This window comes from Microtus oregoni, unplaced genomic scaffold (genome assembly GCF_018167655.1).
Source record: "Microtus oregoni isolate MIOR12 unplaced genomic scaffold, Mior012 000179F_ref0000403, whole genome shotgun sequence".
Lineage (NCBI taxonomy): Eukaryota > Metazoa > Chordata > Mammalia > Rodentia > Cricetidae > Microtus > Microtus oregoni.
Window position 1 is genome coordinate 99,882 of NW_024544837.1, and position 8,916 is coordinate 108,797.

Below are 8,916 nucleotides of genomic sequence, written 5' to 3' on the forward strand. Positions count from 1 at the left end.
ACAGAGGCTGAGAGGATTTAGAACTGTCAAAAATGGCTTCAGGATTGTCTTAAAGTCTTACACAAGGACTCACATAAAACAGGGGGACGTGGCCATACCTCCCTGTAACCCCAAAGTTATGGGGTGTTGCCAGATAGATCCTGGGAGCTTAGTGGCCAGCCTAGCCAAACAGTCAGCCCCCAGGTCCAGTACGTAATCCTGTCTTAGAGGAATAAGGCTCAGAGTGATAGAGCAAAATCCCTGACACACTTCTCTGGATTCTGAATGCACATGCATGGTTTGGGCATGCACACCCCCCATGCACACGTGCACATATACACAACACACTAAACATACACACAGCATAACACACAACCACACAACCACAACACACACACACACAGGGAAATGGAAATAGAACTCATAGCATGGAAGATAATTGCAAAACATACATCATGTCAAGGACATGTAAAGACCTTCTATAAGGGCCGGGCGGTGGTGGCGCACACCTTTAATCCCAGAGAGGCAGAGATAGGCGGATCTCTGGGAGTTCGAGGCCAGCCTGGTCTACAAGAGCTAGTTCCAGGACAGGCACCAAAGCTACAGAGAAACCCTGTCTCGAAAAACAAAAACAGAAAAAAAAAAGAACTATAATTCAAAGATACCCCAGTTTAAAAGTGGACAAGAGATTTGAGTCAATTTTTCTTTTAAAAAGATAAACAATTGGGGCTGGAGAGATAGCTCAGCAGTTAAGAGTACTGACTGCTCTCCCTGGTTCAATTCCCAGCAACAAAATGGTCACTCACAACCATTTATAACTGTAGTTCCAGGGGATCTGATGTCCTCTTCTCATCCCCACAAGCACCAGGCATGCATATGATACACATACATATGATATACATACTGGCAAGAAACAACACACATAAAAATAAATAAATCTTTCAAAGATATATTATTGACAAATGAACATAAGACAAGGCGTCCAATACCATAAGTCACCAGAGAAACAGAAGTGAAAACCACAATAAGGTGAGGTGGGTAGCAAACACCTGTGAGCCCAGTCACTCGGGAGACTGATAGGAGGGTCACTTGAGCCCAGGAGTTCACTATAAGTATGGGCACCATAGCAAAATCTGCTCCCACAAAATCAAATTTAGCTAGAAGTGGTGGCATGTGTTTTTAATCTCAGCACTTAAAAGACTGAGGCAGGAGGATCATTAAGAGTTTCACACCAGCCAAGGCTATGAAGTTAAACCTTGTCCCAGTAAATAAATTTAAAAGTTATTCATGGCACAGCTTGTAACAGTTGAGTCCATCATGAAGGGAAGTCAAGGCAGAGACTCAAGGTACAGGAACCTGGAGGCAGGAATTCAAACAGAAACCATAGAGGAACACTGCTTCCTGGCTTGGTGCTTTCTTACACAACTCAGGACCACTTGGCTGGGAGTGGCACTGCCCACACCAATCATTAATCAAGAAAATGTCTGAGAGACATGCCCACTGGCAAATCTAAGGGAGGCAATTTCTCAAGTGAAGTTTCCTATTTCCAAATAACTTCAGTTTGTGTCAAGTTGATAAAAGTCAACTCTTATAAGTAGGATGTCAATAATTTTTTAAATGGAACATGATAAGTATTGGGGAGCATATGGAAAAAGAATAACCTTCATATGTTGCTGGTGGAAATACACTCTGTTTCAGCCTCTGTGAAGAATGATTCAGTAGTCCCCATGAAGATAAACACAGATTTATCTATGATGTGACCACACCACTCCTGCTCCTCCATACCCTCCCTATCAAGACAGAGTGTATCTCCTCAAACTGTAATCCCTGTAAAGTCTTCCTCCCTAAGTGGATCCCTGTGAGGCATTTGGACACAGCCATGAGAAAGGACTCAGAAAGGAACACTGGTCAGCCCAAAGTAGGTAAATTCGCTGAATAAGGACAAGAGGTTCCCAGAGATTCAGAGGAGGCAAGAATGAGAAGTTCGGTTTTGTTGTTTTGTTTCTTGTTTTTGTTTTTTATATTTAGTGTTTAAGGAATATAATTTCTGTTTAGGATTATAAAACATTCTAGGAAGCAGATGGCTGTCAGTGTTGGACCGCATTATGGATGACCTTAACACCCTTAACTGCATACGTACATGGTAAATGGAACATATTTTGTCGCAATCCTTTATTTGCCTGTTTTGTTTTGTTTTGTTTTTGTTGTTGTTGTTGTTTTGAGACAGGGTTTCTCTTTGTAGCCCTGACTGCTTGGAACGCTCTCTGTGTTCTGGGTTGGCCTCAAACTCAGAGATTCATCTGCCTGCCTCCAGAGTGCTGGGATTAAAGGCGTGTGCCACCATGTTAGGCTCCATCTGCACTCTTGCTCCTCTAGTTCATTTCTGATATCTTTATGACTCATAAAGTTCCAAACAAATATGTCCTACGAGTTATGATTCTCCAAGCTGAAACAAAAATGAGATAGACTTATTTCCAAAGAGCTTTGTCCAATGGTTATCACCCAACAACAGATAGCAATATCATGGTTCTCTGTGACTTGGAAAAAATAATATTTGGGATTACATATTTAAAAAAATAATGTTGGAGCTCCTAACTACTGGTCAAAGTGACTGTCAAATGTTTAGTACTAAATGGAACATCTGTATGGACCCTTTGTAGGATTGGGGAAGAAGTGGAAAGACTGACAGATGCTTTGACCCACAATCATCTCTTCACATAGTATGCAGCTTAGCTTTTGGTCAACTCTATACAAAGTTCTGGATAATGGTACTGCTCCCCTGGAATTTCGTTTCCCAGTAGGCACATTGGGAGGCTCACAACTACCTATAACTCCATCTTCAGGGGGCCAGACGCCTTGACCTCAGTGAGTACACACACACACACACACACACACACACACCACAGGCACAATGGACACACAGATACACACGAACTGTCAGGGTCCACGAGAAGTCCCACAGAAGACCATCAGTTGTATGCAATCAGCAAAAGTGTTTATTAAAAACTGCCAACATGTTGGGGTGGCAAATAGCAACAACAAGAGACACTCGCAGGCTCCTTTTAAAGAAGATTAAGGGAACTCCAGGGAGCGGAGGTTAGTCTGGGGGCTAATTGGTGACTTTAAACAAAACGTTCATAGGATTGGTAGGTTTCTCTGGTGGTTAGGGTCTTCCCAGCAGCAGGGCAGGAAGCTGTTTTTAGCTAGGAGAAGGCTGTGGGGTGCCTGAGGATTGGTTGCCCCTGAGTTGTTTTCCTAAGAACTGCTTGCTCAGCTCCAACCAGCTCCAGGAAACCGAAACTAAGGCCCGGTCCCTGGCAGGGCCTATTAGAAACGTTTCATGGCTCTGGTCTGGCTCTCTGGCCCTCTCAAAACAACTATACACAATTTAAAAGTAAGATAGATCTTCCTGAAAGAAAAGTAGTAATAATAAAGTTTAGGAGGTGAAAGCACGGCCAACCTGTGATAAACTCTGGAGCAATGGAGCCCCTTTCTGGAGTTCCATCTGCCTATGACCCACCTATCTTCAAATCCAAGGCAAACTCCTCAAGGAATTCCAGACAGGAGGAGACCAGCTCTTCTTCTAGACTCAGAAAGGCACATCTCTAACCCTGGGCAATCTCATTCTAAAGTGAGAGAGTGATGCCCCAGGATTCCAAGACTGATCAGGCCATAGCCCAGTCCTAGATATTTCAAAACGGAAAAGGGGACCAGAGTTCCACAGGAAAGCCCCTGCTCCGAGACAGCCCACTAAGGAGGAGGAAAGCCCAGCTCTTGGAGAGCAGGGAACAGCGGCCTTCTTCTCCACTCCTTGTTGAGAGAAGAGGCATGGCTCCAGTCTGAGGGGCATGGACCGTGCTTCAAAGCCTTTAGGCTAGTGGAAGACTACCTGGGCATGATAGCTCATGTTTTTGTGACATTTTATTCATACGTGGTAACAGGTGTCAACTATGACATTGTCATAGGTGTGTTTTGTGTGTCTGAGCATAATCACCCCACTACCCTCTCTCATCACCTTCGGCTCCCACTGATTCCCTTCCTCTTCCCCACCAGTCTTTCTTTGACTAGAGTTTCTTCCATGAGCACAGGTGACAGATCTGTTTGTTTGTTTGTTTTATACAGGAGCTTGGAAAACTTACAAGTGGCTATACCACTAGGGAAAATGTCTCTGCCTCCTCCAGGAACCGTTGACTGTTAATATCAGAAAAGGATGGGGCCTCATGATTCCCTCTCTCGTTTATGACTGAGCATTGACTGACCTGGTCTTGTCAGGTAACCAGAGCTGCTGTGAGCAGCACCCTATCACGGCCTCAGCTCTCACAGATGTTCCACCTCCTTTTCTCCAAGCCTTCAAACGGTTGATGCAGATGAACCAATCTTACATGTATACAATCTCACATCAATGATACATTTGGGGCTGAGCATTTAGCAGTCACTTATTCTTAGCCCTTTGACCAGTTCTACGTTTCGGCATTGACTGCTGCCCACTGTAAAACAAGCTTCTCTCGGGGCTGGAGAGATGGCTCAGAGGTTAAGAGCACTGATTGCTCTTCCAGAGGTCCTGAGTTCAATTCCCAGCAACCACATGGTGGCTCACAACCATCTATAATGAGATCTGGTGCCCTCTTCTGGCATACAAACATACATTGCAGGAATGTTGTATACATAATAAATAAATAAATCTTAAAAAAAAAAAAAACAAGTTTCTCTCAAAGTGAGGAGAGCCACAATCCATGGACCACAATCCATGGACATAAATAAAAACATTTAGAAGGCAGTTTGACAACACATCCATTCAGCAAAACTACAGTAGCAGTGATCTCATCAGAGCCTAGGAGCTCGCCAGCTATGAGCTATTAGCAGGCTTCAAATCCAATCAGAAAGTGGCTGGACTTTAACCACTGTTGTGCAAGGGGGCACATATTGGTGGTTAATCTTGAGTGACTTGATTGGATCTGGAATCAACTACGAAACACATCTCTGCATGGCCCCAGAGTGGATAGGCAGCACCTGGTGGAGGGCAGCTGATGAAGAGGTCTGTGGGGGCGGTACTAGAGAGATGACTCCGTGATTAAGAGCCCTGGCTGCTCTTTTGATGCCCAGCACCCACACGATGGCTAACAACTGGCTGTAACTCCAGTTCCAAGAGATCCTCTGGCTTCTTGGGGCACTAGGCAAGCGTGCGATGGGCTGACGTGTGTGCAGCCAAGACACCCACCACAAAACAAAAGAAGCCACTGTTTTTCCTGTTGACTTCACTTCTTTTGTTTGGGTTTTTGTTCTGTGGGACTGGTTGGTTGGTTGGAGACAGGGCCTCACTCTGTAGACCAGGCTGGCCTTAAACTCAGAGATCCTCCTGCCTCTCCCTCCCCAGTGTGTACCACCATCACCACACCCGGCTCCACTTTTGCTTCTTGCTGGTGTTTACAGCCCTTGTTGTCTAAGCCAACCGTATCTCATGATATGTATTCGTTCTAGCACTGCTGTTCCTCTGGAGAGCACGGACTGATGCACTGGGTACCATAGCAGCATGTATAAACCCTCAGAGGCAATGGCGGATATCAACATACTTCTCCAATCCAAGGTCAGCAAGGCCCAGCTTCCCGCAAAGTTTCAAAACTGATCTGTTGATTGTTATCTAATGGTTACGGACCAATCTGAATGCACATGGACTGGAGATGGTCAATCTTCAACCAGGTGACCTAGGGTGCCACTCTGGCCAGAGCCAAGGTAGGAAGAATTGGACAATTGGACAGGAGACTTTGTTCCTTCACTCACCACTCCTGACTGACAGCTGGTAAGGGGCATATGGAGCCAGTTTTGTCTCGGTCTGTCCTGGGCAGCCCCTGGGCAGACATCATCTGAGAGACATCATCTCACTCCACGAGGTGGGTTAACACTGAAGTATGGTACACCAGGCATGGACAATTTGGGCAAAGAAGAAATGGTAGAGGCAGTTGGGACCCTGCCTCTGTCTCCCCATGGATGTTGAGGGACTCCTCTGGTCCCCATGTCTGTACATCTCAGATTCCTAGCTCTTTATCTTAAGCAGCTCCCACCAATCAGGTCTTTCTTTTAGATTGCTTAGGTCAGCTTCCACCCCATCCCCAGTATTGGGAACTATAATTCAGTGATGGAGGAAGGGAGAGGGTTAATCACAATAGCCAGACTACCTTGGAAGGTGAACCCAATACAATAGGCCCCCGGGGGATGGTATCACAGAAGAAAGCCAGCAGAGGTACACAGGGGTTGCCAGCGGTCACCTTCCTGGGTTTTCCCGACAGCAGTGCAAACCTAGCTCACTCTAGTTCTCAGCCAGACCTAAAGACCCCAAGATAGGGTCTACTGATAGTTCCCAGGCCAGTCCTGCTGCTTTGAGGGCACAGCAGCTTGTCCTTTCGGAAGGAGCTGTGGCCCTGGGCCACGCATTCCTTATTGGTTGTTTTATCCTCAAGGTCATGTCTCCCCCTTGGTACCTAGGCAAATGAACCCAATCACTAACTTTCCTCTCACCCAAATCTGCCAGGTCAATTTCATCCTAAGGCAATTTGCTCCCCGAGCAAGGATTTTCCAGTTGGCAAAGGAATCTCTGGATGAGGCGAACTGTTTGTAACTGATAAGAGTACCATCTGCACTGAGGAATCCAGACGCTGCTTCTCCCAGACCAGGGTGAGTTCAAAGAGTCGGTCTCCAAGTCTGTCCTCCACTTTACTAAGAACTTCCCAGCTCTTAACGAAACACCCCCTCAGCTAGTCACTAAGGTTCTGCTTTCTGAATATCCCTCTCCCAGGGCACAGTTCACAGGGTCCTCTGGGTTCTCTCGGGTTATGTAGTAGGAACTTTTATAGGCAAGAAACACACCTGGTTCTGAAGAAGCTCACCTCCTTCTGAGGAGGAAAACAGCCTCTGGTCTTTTCCGAGACTACCTGTGCTTTCCTGCCCGCCTGCCTACCTATGGCTTTAGAAGGACAATAAAGTGACATTTGTTTGCTTTTTCATTCCCCTCCCTTCCTTCATCTCTGCACTTCTGTAGCAAATAAAGAGGTGTTTCACCTCAGCAGGGATTGGGAAGTGGAAAGTGATAAGCAGGTGGCTGGCTCAAATTCACTAGCCAGTTGCATAACCTGAGTCTGGATTTTCTCATCTTGCAACTGAGGATAATAAGCCTAACTCATGGGGCTGGTAAGAGGCTTAATGAGAGAGTATGTATAAAGTGTCAGGCCTCAGGTGAGTGTGTGTGTGTGTGTGTGTGTGTGTGTGTGTGTGTACACACACACAAACACATCAGAAACACTGGGAAAGGTGTTCTCAGTGTAGGAGCAAACCTATATGCATACCATGAGCAGCTGTATACCCCTCAGATACACGTGTGAGCCAGCATTCCAGGACTTGCACCCTCTGCACTGGGGTCTTGCCAGCACCCAGGCTCAGCTCACTTCCTCCCACGCCTACCCACCCAAATGCTGGCAAGGGCTGGGAGGGTGATAGCGTGCTAGGGAACAATAGGTTGACAACCCCTTCCGGCCCATCGCGTGAGAAGGAACTTTGGGAAGGAAACTCATCTCCTGGTGGGAGAGGTCACCGCCCCCTTATCGTCAGCCCTGCAGGAGCTGCAGGGCTCTCTTTCTGTTCCAAGCCTCTCTCTCTTAGCTTCTCTTGTCTATATCACCTGGGTTGGCTTCCCCCACGCCTTCCTTCAGAGAAGGGCATCCCCACTAGGCATCTCTGGGTCTGCAGCTGGGTCGGGGGCCTCATGGGAGCCCAGATCCCTGCTCTCATTTGTCTGTGTGTCCTGGCCCAGGGCAGTCTCCATGAGTGCTGAGAACTGACCAACAGAAAGAATGGCCTAGGAAAGGAAGCCAAATCTGGAGACCATTGGATCCTAGAAGCCAAGCCAGGAGAGATGAGGGAAGGATAGACATGGAGAGGCCAAAGGTCCTGTTCTTTACAAAGGGACGAAGTAACAGCCCCCGAAATATGTTAGAGAATAGGGCTGACATCTGGAATTGAGGATACTTGAAGACTTCCGGCACTCAGCTCACCATTTCATATGTAGGACAGCACTGCCCTTTCTCTTACACCCCCAGCTTTCTCTACTCTCTACAGACAGGTCAGGGAGGGAAGACAGCTCTCCTACTCTGCCTGTCCACATCCAGCTGAGAGCTCAGAGGGACCCCACCTGGCAGGCTGCTGATCAAGGGCTCTGGGGCTCCATTTTCCCCATAAAAGACATGGCAGGGGTTAGGGGAGTGGCTGAAACCATCCTCGCCATAGGCCCTCCTGATCTGGCCCTTATTAACAAAGTAGGGAGGTGCTGAAGTCTGACTAGTTCTCGCCCATGTATACATTTCCTCACTGTCACCCCTCAAGTCCCTGGGCAGGAACTCTTCTCCCCCGTGCATGGACACCAGTTCCAAGTGTCCCCAGCCTCAAGTGTGACCATTACCAGGGAGCAGAAGAAGCAAAGACTGCTTCCCAAGGCTTCCCAGGTCTGGGCTAGTTGCTCCCACAGCCACCCCCGCCAGGTTCTCACCATTCCAGCTGGAAGCTCCTAGGGCCCGAAGACACAAGGATGGCAGGCACACCTACAAACACATGCCCAGCCTCAAACACATACACACCTGACTGGCACGCTGGCCCACTTGAATGCACACCTGGTGCACTCACCCACAGACACACACCTGGCCACACCTGCCCACATGCCCACGGAGAGTAGATCCTGCACAACTCAGGCCTTGTGCACACACACACACACACACACACACACACACACAGACTGGTGTGGGATGTACAAAGCCACCTCCCACTTGGCCACACTAGAACTCTGTCAGGTGGCCCCAGGAAATATGAGCTCTTTTTTTTTTTTTCCAACTTGGGTTAAGCCTGTGACCTCACCTAGGCTGGGCTATGTTTCTACTGCCCAGATTTTTAACAATT